Source organism: Schistocerca nitens, chromosome 6 (genome assembly GCF_023898315.1).
Source record: "Schistocerca nitens isolate TAMUIC-IGC-003100 chromosome 6, iqSchNite1.1, whole genome shotgun sequence".
Classification (NCBI taxonomy): Eukaryota; Metazoa; Arthropoda; class Insecta; order Orthoptera; family Acrididae; genus Schistocerca; species Schistocerca nitens.
In genome coordinates, this window is record NC_064619.1 from 228,369,430 (window position 1) to 228,386,935 (window position 17,506).

Here is a 17,506-nt window from a genome sequence, read left to right on the forward strand (position 1 = left end):
ACACGTATTGCCAAATGCATTGAGGTTGACGGACATCATTTTGAGCATTTATTGCATTAATGTGGTATTCACAGGTAATCACGCTATAACAGCTTGCGTTCTCAGAAATGAAAAGTTTACAAGGGACGTGCATCACATTGGAACAACTGAATAAAATGTTCAAACGTACGTATGTTCTGCATTTTAATTTAAACAACCTACCTGTTACCAACTGTTCGCCTAAAATTGTGAGCCATATGTTTGTGACTATTACAGCGCCATCTATCACAAAGCGAAAAAAGTGGTCCAACTAAAACATTCATATTTCTTTACGTACTACATGAATATGTAATAAAAATGGGGGTTCCTATTTAAAAAAAAAAAACGCTGTTGATATCCGTTTGGATCTATGGCAGCGCCATCTAGCGGGCCAACCATAGCGGCATCTGGTTTCCCCCTTCAAGCTAGAAGAATTTCGTTCTTTGTAGTTTTTTCGTTTGATTCTTGTTTCGTGAGATATTTGGCCCGGTCACTGTCAACGGTCCACCCTGTATATGACGGTCAACCAAAGACTTGTGTTTTGTGTAATACGACAGAGCACATTCGAGCTGAATGCAGCAGAAGAAGCGTTCCACAATTATCGTGTGCTGAAGGTACAAGCGCAGGGCCTGTTGTTCAAATGAAGTTAACGTATACGGGTGCCATGACAAATGCGCGACCGACGGAACAGATTTCGAAAGAGCAGGGGCAACTTACTTCAGTTCAGGGGGATGAAACCAACACTATGGACATAAATAAAACTGTAGTTAGCGACATTGTGTCTATAAAGAACGCCAATGATGATCTAAAAAGTGTCACTTCTGAAGAGGTTAGTGCAGGCCCCTGTAAAACCACCGCCGGCCGGATTGGCCGAGCGGTTCTAGGCGCTACAGTCTGGAACCGCGCGACCGCTATAGTCGCAGGTTCGGATCCTGCCTCGGGCATGGATGTGTGTGATGTCCTTCGATTAGTTAGGTTTAAGTAGTTCTTAGTTCTAGGGGACTGATGACCTCAGTAGTTAAGTCCCATAGTGCTCAGAGCCATTTTTTTTTTTTTTTTTTTTTTTTTTTTTTGTAAAACCACCTATATCTGATGTGGGGACCAAACAGACGTCACCCGAGGGAGAACAACGCGACAGTGCTCTAATACACATGACCACTGACGGGGTGTAAGACCAAGTAGGAGCTTGAAACTGGACAAATACTGATGAATCCGGGGGGCAACGAAAACAGAAATTGAAGTGACATCACTACTGAGCGAAGGGCTGAGAAAGAAAATAATTTCAATGTATCAGAGGTTCCCGAGCCGGGAGCAATCTCTCGCAAGGAATGGTGAAATATAGCCGCGAATCTGCTGGAAAAGAGAGGTTTTCTTTGACGACCTCATCATCGGAGTCCTCTGAGAAGTCCTTAGATTCGTCTCCAGAGCGGTCGAGATCACCCAGGAAATCTAGGAAACGTAATATAAAGAGAAGGCTAGCATATCCGACTGCCGAGAGCTTTGCACCATTTCTATGGGAGAAGTTACAAAGTATGCAAGAAGATTCACAGGCGAAAGGTACAGCTACTATGGGAAGAGTTGACGAAAGATTGAAGATGAGTTTCAGCAAGACCACCGCTGACAAAACGTGCAGCAAAGGACACTCAGAAGTGACTTCTTCAGGAAACAAAGAAGAAAATGGATCCCAAACAAGCCACTATCCTCGGCCAAGAAGTTTAGATTGGGCAGACGACAATGAGAACTGTGATATGCCTCGAGTAAGTCAAATGAAATGGAATATTAAGAAATCATAACGTGAATGTACGTCAGAATATCGAAACGAACGGTGTCACCGAACAGAAGTAACCCATAGACTATCAACATATCGCCAGAATAGCTTGCTAAAGTGGATCAAACATTATAACGTCATGACTATAAATATAAACAAGATACAGAACGACACAAAAACGGCCGCTCTCAAAGACTTTATTTATCAGTCCGATACAGGCGTTGCGCTATTGCAAGAAGTCAATTTTCAAAGATTTTCTGTTGCGGGATACAAAGAAATTTTAAATGTTGCCTCAGAAAGGGTATGTGCCACTGAAATCCTCGTTAAGGAAGGAATCGAAATCACAGACGTGTGTTTCTTAGACTCAGGGCGGGACATCAGTTGCAAACTTTTAAACGTAACTGTTGTTAATCTATACGTTCCTTCCGGAAACAATACTCGACATGACAGGGCTAATTTTTTTAAACGTGATATTGTGTATTTACTAAAAGAAAATCCTGTGAAAGTTATTATTGGCGGAGATTGGAACTGTGTCATACACAGGAAAGATCAACACTCCAATTTCAATAACTCCAAAGAATTGGCGAGCGTAGTGCAACAGATGCAATGGAAGGACGTCTGGGAAATAAAATACCCACAGTCCGTAAAATATACGTACTTCAGCAACAATGCGCAAAGCAGGATAGACCGTGTATATGTCACATCAAATTCAGTACGCAAAATCAGTGCTGTTGAGCTGTACCTACCTCTTTCTCTGATCATCTTGCTGTGAGGTGTAGTACTGTACTACCAAAACAGCCAACATATTGGGGGCGTCCATTATGGAAATTAATCTCTGATATGCTGAACCATAATGCGCTCGTTGAGCAGGTGGGAGGAGCGTGTCAGACTTCTCTACGACTGAAATGCAGGAGGATCCGCAACGAATTGACGCATGGTTCAGGGAATGGCAATTGAATCTCAATGTAGATAAGTGTAATGTGCTGCGAATACATAGAAAGGAAGATCCCTTATCATTTAGCTGCAATATAGCAGGTCAGCAACTGGAAGCAGTTAATTCCATAAATTATCTGGAAGTACACATTAGGAGTGATTTAAAATGGAATGATCATATAAAGTTGATCGTCGGTAAAGCAGATGCCAGACTGAGATTCATTGGAAGAATCCTAAGGAAATGCAATCCGAAAACAAAGAAAGTAGGTTACAGTACACTTGTTCGCCCACTGCTTGAATACTGCTCACCAGTGTGGGATCCGTACCAGATACGGTTGATAGAAGAGATAGAGAATATCCAACAGAGAGCAGCGCGCTTCGTTACAGGATCATTTAGTAATCGCGAAAGCGTTACGGAGATGATAGATAAACTCCAGTGGAAGACTCTGGAGGAGAGACGCTCAGTAGCTCGGTACGGGCTTTTTGTTGAAGTTTCGAGAACATACCTTCACCGAGGAGTCAAACAGTATATTGCTCCCTCCTACGTATATCTCGCGAAGAGACCATGAGGATAAAATCAGAGAGATTAGAGCCCACACAGAGGCATACCGACAATCCTTCTTTCCACGAACGCCGGCCGGTGTGGCCGTGTGGTTAAAGGCGCTTCAATCTGGAACCGCGTGACCGCTACGGTCGCAGGTTCGAATCCTGCCTCGGGCATGGATGTGTGTGATGTCCTTAGGTTAGTTAGGTTTAATTAGTTCTAAGTTCTAGGCGACTGATGACCTCAGAAGTTAAGTCGCATAGTGCTCAGAGCCATTTTCCACGAACAATACGAGACTGGAATCGAAGGGAGAACCGATAGAGGTACTCAAGGTACCCTCCGCCACACACCGTTAGGTGGCTTGCGGAGTATGGCTGTAGATGTAGATGTAGACAGCGTCATACATAGAGGCCTACATTTGACTGGTGGACACCGTGTGCAAAAAAGAAACTTCGTTCAGCTTTGATATCTTATGGACGGGAAAGAGCGCTGTGGTTTAGAAACACGGTGGAATTTAATTACTGTTGCTTATCTGAACTTTATGATCAGCCCATGTCCATATCAACAAAACTAAGGCTCAAATACTTAGTCTTACAAGAAGACAACTCGAGGGTTGGAAATAAAATTCTGTATTCAAACAGCAATTGCAGAAGAAAACACGTCACTCTGCCATCTAATACAACATGAGAAAAACAGAAGAGGAACATTTACAGCGAAAACGCGAGTTGAAGACCGCCGCATTCTGACGTATCAAAAAGACATTCTAAATGAAGCCTGTAGATTTTATGATATTTTATACAGTGACAATAAGTACAAACCTTCCTCTGAAACAGAACTGTTCTGTACCAGTGGTTTAGAAAATCAAGTAACTGAGGACCAAAACAGTGATCTTAATAGTGTCATATTGTGCGAAGACGTTATATATATCATTAAACGTGCACCAGGCCCTGATTGTTTACCATCAGAATTTTACTTAAAGTACTGGCACATAATTGTTGATATATTTATAGAGGTTATTAAGGAAACACTGAAGGGAGTGCATATCACTGAAGAATTAAAAGAGGGCGTTACCGTTCTAATTCCTAAAGGGAGAAATACGGAATTAAACCACATAACCAAAATGGAGCCAATTACTTTAATGAACTCTGACTGTAAAATAATTGCGAGGGTAGTGAAAGACAGACTGAGACCAGTGGTGGATAAAGTAATTGGTTCCTATCAAATATATTTTCCTAGCCGGAATATTTTTAAATTCGGTGTGTGAGTATAGGGATATAATCGGACTGTTTTCGACTACGTCTTAACAGCCGGTCTTCATTCATTGATTTTTCGAAAGCCTCTGACAGAGTCAACCACGAATATTTATTCAATACAATGACACAGATGGGTTTTACAGAAATTTTTATTGTTGTTTTACGAAATATCCTGCAGGGAATAAAAACAAACGGTCATTGTACAAGACCCACAGAGGTTAAAAATGGCGTCACACAAGGAAGTCCACTGTCAATGCTTTTATACGTCGTAGCTTTAGAACTTTTATTGTGTCGACTGAATAACTAACTAGAGGGCATAAAGATATCAGATGAAAGTCGAGTTACCAACGCTTACGCGGATGACGTCGGAGTAATTGTTAGAAGTTACGAGGATATCCAAAGACTGACAACACTTGTTCGGCTCGCCGGCCGCTGGTGGCCGAGCGGTTCTGGCGCTACAGTCTGGAACCGCGCGACCGCTACGGTCGCAGGTTCGAATCCTGCCTCGGGCATGGATGTGTGTGTTGTCCTTAGGTTAGTTAGGTTTAAGTAGTTCTAAGTTCTAGGGGACTTATGACCTCAGCAGTTGAGTTCCATAGTGCTCAGAGCCATTTGAACCATTTGAACTTGTTCGGCTCCACTGCAGCGCCACAGGAGCGAAAATAAATTATACTAAAAGCTCGTTTTTAAATCTTAACGGTGTTCGACACATAGACATAGAGTGGGCGAAATCGTTTGACTAACACAAGGTGTTAAGGGTGACTTTTACAGAAACCTACTAAAAATATCAATCTTCAACTGGAGGAAGGCATTAGCGAATATCTGGGGGGTTTTAATTCTGAATCGCATAAGAGATTTTAACTTGATATAAAAGATCAAAGTAATTAATTGTGCTATGCTCTCCAAAGCTGTATATGTGGGGCAAACATTTCCGATACCTAAGGCAATATCAAAAAACATCATGAAAATTATTTGACAATTTATCTGGCGGGACGAGATTTTCGGAGTTGCTGTGGGTACGCTCACCCAAAAACCTGAAGGGGAGTCCTAGGGTTGGTCGACAAACGCCTCGAGAACAGTGCACTATTTGTCAAACGAGTACTTGAGCTGACTGAGAACTACCAAAATAGTGTCACGTACAAACTATTCAGTATACTCAAATCGGAAAGTTTAAAACCACCTATACACATAGGTAGAATAAATGATAAGTTAAAGTATATCCGACAGTTTTAATTAGAGCTCAGTTACTTCGATGGAATCATCGAGGACACACACAAAAGGACTGGTAGATATATAATGGATCGCCTTTCAACTAACGAACAGGGAAATACGATAGAGCTCAAGATCCGAACCAAAATTGGAAAAGCATCTGGCGCAATATTACATAAGCAATCCTTGTCCACATACGTACAAGGCACGTGGTATACGGTTGTAAATACCATCGTTTGTACGAATGACAAGCTTTGTTCTATCGGTTTAAGTAACACAAATGTGTGTCAGACATGTAATGTAGCTGACTCTGTTTATCATCATTTCTTCTGCACCGGAAACCAGTCTGCCTGAGGTAATTTAAGGGAACAAATAGCCATCATAAAATTAATACCATACTTTCGCCACAAAATGTATCGTCTCCTGAAGAGAAACATAACGTTATCTTATGGCTACTTCCAAATTTCGTTCATTACGTCATTAACAAAAAAGGCGCCAGCGACGTCCTGGAATATGATCACTATTTACAAACACGATAGCCGCGCGGTTTGAGGCGTCATGTCACTGACTGCGAGACACCTCCCGCCGGAGGTTCGAGTCCTCCCTCGGACATGGGTGTATGTGTTGGTGTTATCATAAGTTATTTTAAGTAGTGTGTAAGTCTAGGGACCGATGACCTATGCAGTTTGGTCCCTTAGGAATTCACACGCATTCGACATTTGAACATACAAAAACAATACTACCAAATAGGCAGTAAAAATAATCGTCAAAAGCATTTTGGAACATGCTACACATGCCATGATGAGATTTTCACTCTGCAGCGGAGCGTGCGCTGATATGAAACTTCCTGGCAGATTAAAACTGTGTGTCGGACCGAGACTCGAACTCGGGGCCTTTGCCTTTTGCGGGCAAGTGCTCAACCATCTGAGCAAGGCATCATTTTGACACATGACAATAGCCTATCACACGACACTGGGATCTATTAAACCACATTCATGTGTCCACTAACTGCGTAGTGCACAACCATAACTGTTGTTACCAAATTTCTGTCCTCCCGGCTAACAGTGCCATAGGATCATTTAATTTTTCCTGTACGGCGGTTTCGCGATGGAGTACAAAAATGATGAATAGAGTACGTCTGTATGCTTTTGGTGCTGAGTGCATCCGACAACCAAGCTGCTGCTGCTGCTCATGCGTATATACACGGTAACCTCAAAGGCGCCATTCTGATATGAATATTTTTTGTCGCCTAGAGCGACACGTTCGGGAAACGGGTAATCTTCGGTGACAAGTAATTAACAGAAGCCGTCCTAGGTCTAGGAATAGTCCACAAACTGAGGAAGCGATTCTATAAACCGTTCACCAATCGCCTCGGCGAAGAACTCGTGATGTTGTAAGGCAGTTCCAGATATCTCAAAGATTGGTTCTTGAAGTTTGGGACGACGCAGAACTGCATCCATTCCATTACACGATGACTCAACACCGGCGATCAGACCGCATTCGAGGAGTACGGTTTTGCGAATGGCTTTTGCACCAATGGACAATAACGTACATTTTATAAATAACGAAGTATGATTCAGCGAAAGGAAGGGGAGACGGTTTGCAGATGTAAGGTGGTTGCTTTGAACACCTTCTCTAGAGTAAACGTTACTCGTACGTGTAATACTGGCTCCGTGAAGATAAACTTGGACGACAGACGTACAGAATGGAATTACTGTACGTGGCGTAATGTGGAATCTAGTGTAGTAGCCTACCTACAGTGTGTGTGGAAGAAGTTCATGTTGTGTCTTAATGTTTACGTAAGATCACAGTAACAGAAAGTAATACACAAGGTACCGTATTTGGAGATGTAAATTGTATACAGTTTGATGTTGTATCAACCATCATTTTATGTTGGTGTGTCGTGGGCGAAAGAAAGTGGTCGTTAGCCGGCCGCAGTGGTTTCGCGGTTCTAGGCGCGCAGTCCGGAACCGTGCGACTGCTACGGTCGCAGGTTCGAATCCTGCCTCGGGCATGGATGTGTGTGATGTCCTTAGGTTGGTTAGGTTTAAGTAGTTCTAAGTTCTAGGGGACTTATGACCACAGCAGTTGAGTCCCATAGTGCTCAGAGCCATTTGAACCATTTTTGAAAGTGGTCGTTAACGTCTGTCAGAAGTTTATGTTACGTCTTAATTTTTACGTAAAGGCAACAGTAAGAGAAAGAAATAAACAAGATACTTTATTGTGAGGGTGTAAATTGGATAAAGTTTTATGCTTTAACTGAAAAAAAGGTAAGTGCGAACGCTATTAGAACATCGGCTAGTCAGCGTAGCTATTCCGCACGGCATTGCCTCGTCTCACTTAGCTAACAGGACAGCTCCCGTATAGCGCAGAGTTCATATTACCTGTTCTTGGCCGCGCTTGCCAGAGCCTCGTTTTTTAAATCGCATTTCTATTAAATCTGTTGACGGGACTAGGTTTTGCTAGACACACTTTTGTCTTGAACAGGGATGAGGAATCGCATCCTGACCACCAAGAGCGAAATTTTTTCTTCACCCTGTATGATTCTGTCGAATGTCGAGAAACGTCGATCCCCGAAAAGTGAACCTATTTAATCCCGAAAGGAAGGGGAGACGGTTTGTCCTCCACATACCTTAATATGTGATCTAAATCCAACGAAATGGAAAGTGTTAAATGAGAGCATTTCACGATACACAATCTTTTACTTACGTGCAACTGCTTAATTTATTTCGTAATATAACAAAAACTACGACAAATCATAAAATGACAGTCTGTTCACTATGAAGGTGCAGCATCAGACTCGTGAAATGTGCAAGACTTTTTCCAATAGTCATTGCCTGAAAGTCAACAGAGAAACTTCAAATGGTTCAAATGGCTCTGAGCACTATGGGACTTAACTTCTAAGGTCATCAGTCCCCTAGAACTCAGAACTACTTAAACCTAACTAACCTAAGGACATCACACACACCCATGCCCGAGGCAGGATTCGAACCTGTGACCGTAGCGGTCGGGCGGTTCCAGACTGTAGCGCCTAGAACCTCTCGGCCACCCCGGCCGGCAGAAACTTCACAGGGTGAAAAATAAATTACTCTGAATGAAAAACTGTGGTATAGTTTTTAAACGAGAACTACGTAAAACCTTTAGAAAAACATTATCCTTAGAAATGGATGTACTGATGATGCATTGACTTGAAATGTTTTCCCTAGGGTTTTCAGCAGACAAGTAATCGTTGGCATGTGTGGACGACACAAAGCCTAACATAGTTACTGGGGTGCCTTCATACTGAATATATCACAGGCAACAACACTTTCTTAGAAATTTTGCTTCATTTCGATATGCAAATCCCTTGATTATCTCTGCGGTTTATCGGCTCAATACAAATGAATACAAGTACAGTCTCCTTCTCACATTCGTTGCCCTCTTGTGGGAGGAAACGTACATACAGTTAAATTCATAAATATGCATCAATGGGTGGCTGTCCATACTGTCGACTGCCACGATCATAACAAATTGTTCAGAGACGCTCCATGGACTGCATACACAATCGAAGTTAACAGGGGAGAGGAAAATTCGCACAGATTGTGTCACATCTTAAGCACAGTCAAAGTTAGAAACAAAACTCAAGATAGGATTGCGCAGTATATGGTTGATGTCTAAGGACAAAGAGACAAGGTCACATTTAATCGTCCTGTCAGTGATAGGTAGGATGAAGCAGCGGAGACATCTGTCTTACAACCACAGTTCACATTCCGTATTAGCCGCATACACACTGGCGTTATGATGCGACACCGAAGGGTAATTGAGGGTAATGAACCGAATGAATAACTACGAAACGAAACATTGCACAACACGTAATTTCACTCTGTCAAAGCGCTTGCAGCTCGTAAGCTAGTCCTGTGACAACACAGCTCCAAACGAGACGGTCCGGAAACATCTGCCGCAAACAAATTATCAGACGAAGGTATGGACATCCAACCATGTCATAACAGGATTCTTTTCCTACAGACGACGAATACCGCGAGAACATGTGACAAGCCATCGGCATTTCATTGATACTCAGGGCCGTCAAGATCCGTCGTTTGTCAAACCTAGACACGTCAGCGGCTTTCGCCACACCCTGCACACGTATCACAATCTTCTTGACCGAACAGGGTGCATTGCCAGCAACGAAAATTCCCTGTGACAACAGTGTCAGATACTGAAGGATCACGATTGGTTTTACGGCGTTCTGAACCATTTCATTGAACAGAGGAAATCAGAAAGTATACAAGAAAATCCATTATAATAAGGTTAAAATAATGTATAACCAACATAAAAAAGAAAATAACACAACTAACAATACAGTCAAATAACCTATTTCTAATTTCTTTGTTTTTATGTCAGTTGAATTGGAAATTTGTGTTAAGCTCCTTTGGGACCAAACTGCTGAGGCCATCGGTCCCTAGGCTTACGCACTACTTAATCTAACTTAAGTAGCTTACGCTAAAGACAACACACACACCCATGCCTGAGGGAGGACTCGAACCTCCGACGGGGGCAGCCGCGCGAACCGTGGCAAGGCGCCTCAACCTTCACGGCTACCCCGCGTGACTATGGCAGTTGAAAAGTGTGGTTAGATGAACAGAAAATAAAATAAACAAAACAACTTAAATGAGGTAAAGCGTTTTTTTTTAACTAGATAGGATTTGCAAGACTAAGATTTCGTGTCTCAAGGCTTATAATCGGTAAGTATTACCAATTCTGACTTACGGCAGCTTGAATAGGACTTTTAGTGTGAAACCATTTGAAAACTGAGGGTTAATCAGCGAGCAATGGGAACATGCATGTTGGCAATTAACGCGAGAGACGGGGAAGCAATTATATCGACCAAGAACAGACTAGAGTAAAAGTCGTAATTATGACCGTAATGAAAGTGAACTGGAGGGGGGGAGGTACATGTAGTCAAAGAAGTTGTTCCTTGTTTCAAACACACAGCACAAGTCTGAGACAACCAACGATAGCTTGGCTAAAAACCTCCAAGAAATCATGGATGCGAACGGGTAAGACTATCGTGAATGGAAAAGTATAGAGGACATCTTGATCGAGCCTGGGATGTCAAACGACTGACGTTAATTATTAAGACTAAAGAACACATTTGTAGCGAAATTCCTTCACCTGCGTAGTGCTTGATACAAGGGTTGGAACTTTATTAGTGTTCCCGGCGGGGTCAGGGATTTTCTCTGCCTCGTGATGGCTGGGTGTTGTGTGCTGTCCTTAGGTTAGTTAGGTTTAAGTAGTTCTAAGTTCTAGGGGACTGATGACCATAGATGTTAAGTCCCATAGTGCTCAGAGCCATTTGAACCATTTTTTTCTTTATTAGTGGCAACTATTTATTTACAGCTCGTACAGAATAGGTACGTGTTTCAGTTTTACTGACCTTCAGAGTAGTCACCAGCATTGTGTATAACACGTTGCCAGCGATTTGGAAGTCGTAGGTTGTGTTCCAAAAAAGAAGAGCGTAGAGACAGAAGTGATGGCACTTTCTGCAGGACCTGACCATCATTTTGCAGGACAATACTCAAGCACGTATAGTGCAAGCTGTTACTGATTTGTTTGACTGATGGGGCTGCTAAGTGCTATACCACTTACTGCACTCCCCTGACGTAATCCCTCGTGAGTTCAACTCGATTTCTAAACTGAAGGAAACACTTCACGGCATTCGCTTCAGAACTGCTACAAATTCGTGGGGCAATAGACCACACCGCTCGAACTGTCAACACAACTGGCACTGCTAAGAGTATCCTACGACTTCCACATCGCTGGCAATGGGTTATACACAATGGTGGTGACAACTCTGAAGGTCAGTAAAACTTTGAGACACGTATCTATTTTGTACGAGCTATAAATAAATAGTTGCCACTATTAAAGTTCCAACCCTCGTATATTCGCCACTGGCAGTTACCAGTGGATCGATTTCGAAAAGTGGCGATATAAGAGATAAGTTAAAACAATTATTACGCTTCATTTCTAAGATGTTCCCACAAAATGCAGACTGCACGTCGTTATGTATAATACACAGTTGGATGGCAAATGATACAAAGCATTACAACCGATTAGTAACGTATCACCTGCAATGTGACTTTTGCTGAAGCTAATTCTAAATGGAGACAAGTCAGACAAATCGCTACATCTAGGAGAAGAAATATTCATGTAGTCCACTCATCTATCTGAAGATGAGGGTGCAAGCCCTCGAAACCTGTCGTGGAAGAAAATAAGACTGCCTGACACAGACAATTATTTTAAACTGTCTTTTACTTCATAAACAGACGCAGTATCCAAACAACATTCCAACACGGATGAAATGAAGCTGACTGGCTGTGTAGAGTAGTGGAGTACTTACCTAATCTGAGTGGAACATTGGCTATCCCTCCAAGATGAGCAACTGCGTACTGGCAACTCTCGCGGCTGAAGATATAGGTGGTGATAGAGGCAGTAGCCATATCGAAGGCAATCAGCTGCTCGCGAATTCAGAATGTAAACAGCATCTGGAAAGTCTATTTTTAAATCGACGGAAAACGATTTCGATAACGGTCGATAAGAAACAACAACAGTAATACGTATCTCCTCGTGCAACTGCAGTGTGTTACGTCATACAAGATGACCTAACTCCAACTGGAAACAGACCAACGTGGGATTCCATTACTTATTCGAGATGGTTCCGAAGCGACATGCAGGGTTGCCCAGGAAGAATGGGCCACAACATAATGGGCCCTGGCAATATCGGACAAAGAACCGAGGGAGCTCAGTCACTTTAAGGACGTATTCAAGAACGGATATGGCGGGAGACAAATCCGACGTTGTTTCAGGCAGAAGTCAGCAAATAGAATAAGACGAGGAAGATAAAACAATGGCGTATCTGCCTTACGCCGACCAAGTATCAAACAAAATCGGCAGAATCTTTATTCGATATACATTAAATACCCTTTCCTTCCACCTCCCAAAACGCGTGCGCTGTTAGGTACGGTGAATGATGATTCTGGGCTCTGTAAACGGAGTGTTTACCGTATTACATACAAATGCGGTAAGGCGTACATCGCGCACACTGTGAGGGCTGTCGAAGAAAGATGTAAAGAACACTGCAGACACAGCGAACTTCAGCGTTGAACAAAATCTGTGGTTGCAGAACACTGCATAACTGAGGAAGACTCAATGAAATATGAACAAACTAAAGTGCTAAAACAGACCTAATTGTGCTGGCGCTGTGTTCTAAAGAAGGCTATTGAAATATGAGTTGCCGACAGTCTGATCAATAGAGACAGTAGCTTCACACTCAGTAACCCAGCGCTCAGTCAGCTGACGTCACAGCGTCGAATGAGAGCGACTTTCGCCCCCGAAGAGGATGATAGAAGCACTGACTGACAGGAGTTCGCGCCCAGTATTCGACGATCGCGTCTCCCCACCTCTCCACGAGATGCGGCGTGCAACTGGGTAATGATGGAAAGAATGGAGAACGGTAACAGTACGTATAAAGGAGGCGCGAATTCGTGAGAACACTCGTTCTCCAGGTATCACCTGAAGACGGTAGCAAAGTATGTTGTCTAACTAGCACGTTACGTAAACGACTGCATCCGGATGAACACCTGGAAGCAAAATAAACGATCAGTGAGCTTTTGTTTTTTTTTATTTGTTGCTGCATGTCACGTAATAACGTGAAAGCAATAACTGGAACTTGACCTTCTCTTGAAGGTTAATGTGCACTGTACAGCAAAGTAATCGTGTTGTATTTAACGCAGATGGATAAACAGTCAAGAAATTCTCTGTTTTGGGTGGCTTTTCACCACTCATAATATTTCCTATGTTTGTGAAAGTTTATAAGGAGTTTGTGCTCATCCTATCAACCCCCGAGAAACGAATGACTGAATTATAAAAGGGCCATACTTCTTCTAAACATTGCCCATATGAAAGACGTCCCCAAATTGAAACCAAACGTTAAAACCACACAATGTGTACATCGTATTTGCAATGGCGAGGCGTGACTTTCAAAATGGGGGAAACTCCAAATAATAGTTTTTATTAAAATAAGAGAGAATAATGAATGTTATATCTGTAATGCTTTCTTAATCTCACCACAAAATATTAATAAATAATTTTAAATTGTTATAAATAGAGACTGAATAATATATTATTATAAATAAGAGTAAATTAAATATCCATCCTATTTTTGTACATCAGATCGATTCTTCTAGTTTTCCTCTCAAAGATATCATTCACATCATCGTAGAAGGATAGGTTTGGCGCGAAGTTTCTAGAAAGGACGTTCAGTGACGAGGAGAGCTAGTGAAGAAAGTGTCTCGTGATCTTGAGTATTTAGAAGATAGCATTTAATCCTCTTCATTCCTTAGAATGACCTCTCAGCAGACGACCTAGAGGTTGGGACGGTAATTACTAAAAGCACAAGTTTATGTAGTTCTGGAAACGCAGAAACTAATCCTGCTTCTATCAAGTACAGAAGTAATTCTAAGGTAGTGTCCTTATACATTTCAACGTCTCTGAAAAACCCACAATTCAGTTCTCAAAATTGGAAAACCAAAGAATTTGCCAAAGTTCTGCTTTAAACTCAAAAACCTTTCTCCTGAGAATTGTTTTGCAAATTCATTAAAGTTTTCTGAGTCTAAAATACTGAGGAATTTGTGTTTTTCGAAGTCAGCAAATATGGAATCAATATCGCTCTTCATTACGGCAATAGAATAAGCTCTTATAAGAAGTGTATATGTTTTCCACTTGTATGGTATCTACAGTACTCTAAGCATTTTATTAGGTCCAGGCATACCACAGAAATCAGATACTTTATGCCAGATGGATTGAAAATCATCTCTGAGTTTCATAATATGCAATGAAAATTCGTCACTTGTTTACATCAAAACTCAATATTATAAGCCGTTTCTTTAGTACTTGAAACAATATGCCAGCCTGAGGAAATATACAAGTTAACACTTGGAGAAAGTAGTTGAAATCAAAACCATGTATTGTTGAAAGGAGACTTGAGAACCTTATACTGTTGCCGGATCCCAAGTACTTGCATTTTTGACCATTCAATTTAATAAGTTTTCTATATATTGTTTGTATTCGTACACAGTTTGTAATGGCCTGTTACCATAATTAAGTCTTGTCACTAGTTCCGAAACAACATAAATAACACCATTCTGTACATCACTGACCAGTCCTTAAAGAGCAGTCAAATTTGACAAGTCATGAGGTAAGTTAACATCAGAATCTCCTAATTCCTTCAACATTTCATTATAATTTCTTCTGTTCACAGAGCTTTCCACCTCGTCGTGCCCTCAAAATACAAGTTCCTGTTTTCCAAAATGATACCACTGTTATCATTTGCGAAAGAATTTTCCTGTTATTTTTACGTTTTCATTGTACTTGTGTGATGTGAGCCAGATTTGATCATTTAAACACGATTCATTCCGTGTGTTGACGAACTACGTAATTTCTTTTGAAACAAATAATGTGATTTTGCGTTCCTTAATGATTTTCCTGAGATTTGGGTAAAGTGACTAAGTCATCAAAACCGATATATCTTCAAGTGTTTTCTTCTTGCGAAAACAGCGAGCATGACCAGCAAAACAATTTTCACGACCTATGACACTCACATAACCATGGAATTGTATCATACATACTTTCGTTAAAGTGGCGCTCGAATCTTGTAACACGTTTGCTCTGCATGCCGATACCATTATTAACAAGTTTTTTCGTCTTGTCACCTTTAATTATATTTAGTTTCTCCTTATAATAATCTTCAGTACTCTTTCTATCGTACAGTCACACGTAGACCCTTCTTGGTCTGCAAGGCTGCTCACACGACATATACACATAAAAATGGTTCAAATGGCTCTGAGCACTATGGGACTTAACTTCTGATGTCATCAGTCCCCTAGAACTTAGAACTACTTAAACCTAACTAACCTAAGGACATCACACACATCCATGCCCGAGGCAGGATTCGAACCTGTGACCGTAACGTTCGCGCGGTTCCAGACATACAGACATATTCCACCCCCCACCCCCCTTCCAGCCCCCCCTCCCAGTCACCCCACTCTGACGATCCAATAATTCTTAGAGCCGACTACCACCGCGTGAAATGTTAATCTAAAATGGACAAAGTATGAACTTCACACATTTTTCAAGAAGTACCTATTCATCACAACTGAATATCGATCCTCGCAAAATACATGAATTATTGCTACGGAAATATACTTACGTACAGTTCTATTTTAAAGTGCCACACAAAATAAAAAAATAATCTTTAGGCTTCACTTCACATACTACAGATATTTCATGTGACGATGTCTTTCACCGCTTCCCAACAGTTACGGACGAGTCCCGATCGTTTCCGGAAATCTACGAAGTATAAATGGTAACGATTGCGCGAATACGAAAATTGTCGGTATTAAATGAGCTAACGGCACTGGTCACTCGCACTTCGGCAGCCGACCAACTGTCCGCAGCACGGCGCATGTTCTCGAATAAATTTGAAAAACATATTCACAGCAATTAAAATATTGTTTCCCATGAATTTTGTTTTCCTTCTTCTTCTGAAATTCTTGGGGAAGCGGCGCTTGCAGTGCTTCTTTGCACACTTCGCCACTGGGTATTTGAAGATCGTTGTTTTGATCTATTACAAATACCTGCATGATAAGCTCACTGGGGAAAGTGTACGGTACGCAAAGAGCTAACTATGAATAGCTTGCTTGGAAGATGTGTTTTGCTTGTATTGATCATTTAGCAAAATCAAATACTAAAGTGAATTTCTCAGCAATGTTTGATTAAAGAATCCATATGATCCTGTGTACCGACTTCCAGGTGTGGATTGGACGTTGTCCCATTACAAACGAAACAGAAGTCAAATCATTGAGTGGAACCTCTGACATTGTACTAAAAACGACGCAATCGATTTTATCCTCGGAGTATCTTATGACAAGTGTTTTCTGATTGATTCCTTTAGAAAGGTAAATCAGTAACAGGTAAATTCCGCACAAATTTTCTGGACCATCTGGATCAAAAAATACGCGAGAAAGGATGTAGGACATCTTACTTATCCATGAATGTACTTTGTCAACGAAAAAACTGGGTTTGAAGGACAACTTGCTGGGGCATCTACCCTGTCCACTACATATGGCGGGCTCAGACACCCACCTACTTCCATGCTTAAAGAAACTTGCGGCCAGAATACTTTTCAGTCAAATAAAGAGTTATGGCGGCCGCAGATGATTGTTTTGAAGATATCAAGAATCGTTCAGTAGGAACGAAATACGTTCGCTGCAAAATCTTTACCCAAAAAGTACACCAATCAGAGAAATTGTCACCCTTGACTAGTATTCCAGTTGGCAAAAGATGGGTGAAAGAAACAGCCATGATCTGAAACTTCCCAGCAGATTAAAACTGTGTCCCGGAATCGGAGCTGAAACTTATCTTTCGCGAGTAGTGCTTTTACCAACAGAGCTATCCAGGGGTCCTATTCTGTATCGATCATACCCATCGGTGCATTAGGTTAGCCTCAGCAGTGACGTCATTTCCGGTTCTTTCTCCGAAGGCACTATTCTGTAAGCTTCTGAGACCTGTTACTGATAGGTCCTCCTGCCGATTTTTCGACAACTGTACCGAGAGGTTTTGATTTCAGTAAGACCCTCTCGTTCGGTCCGATGTGATTTATTTACACCTATAATTTGTTATTGTAAACATATTAGGAGTTTTAGCTTCGGATTTAGTGATTGTGTAACTGAAGAATCACCAGGA

The 17,506-nt window shown here is 41.6% G+C and overlaps 1 protein-coding gene across 1 annotated transcript in view; it reads right to left on the reverse strand.

The window, feature by feature from the left end:
- LOC126262640 (solute carrier family 52, riboflavin transporter, member 3-B-like) overlaps positions 1–12,158 on the reverse strand; it is an 89,009-nt gene extending 76,851 nt beyond the window's left edge. Inside the window, exon 1 of the mRNA XM_049959401.1 lies at positions 12,105–12,158. The gene's annotated coding sequence lies outside the window, so the exon portion shown is untranslated. The remainder of the gene's footprint in view (positions 1–12,104) is intronic.
- Positions 12,159–17,506: the final 5,348 nt, after the last annotated feature.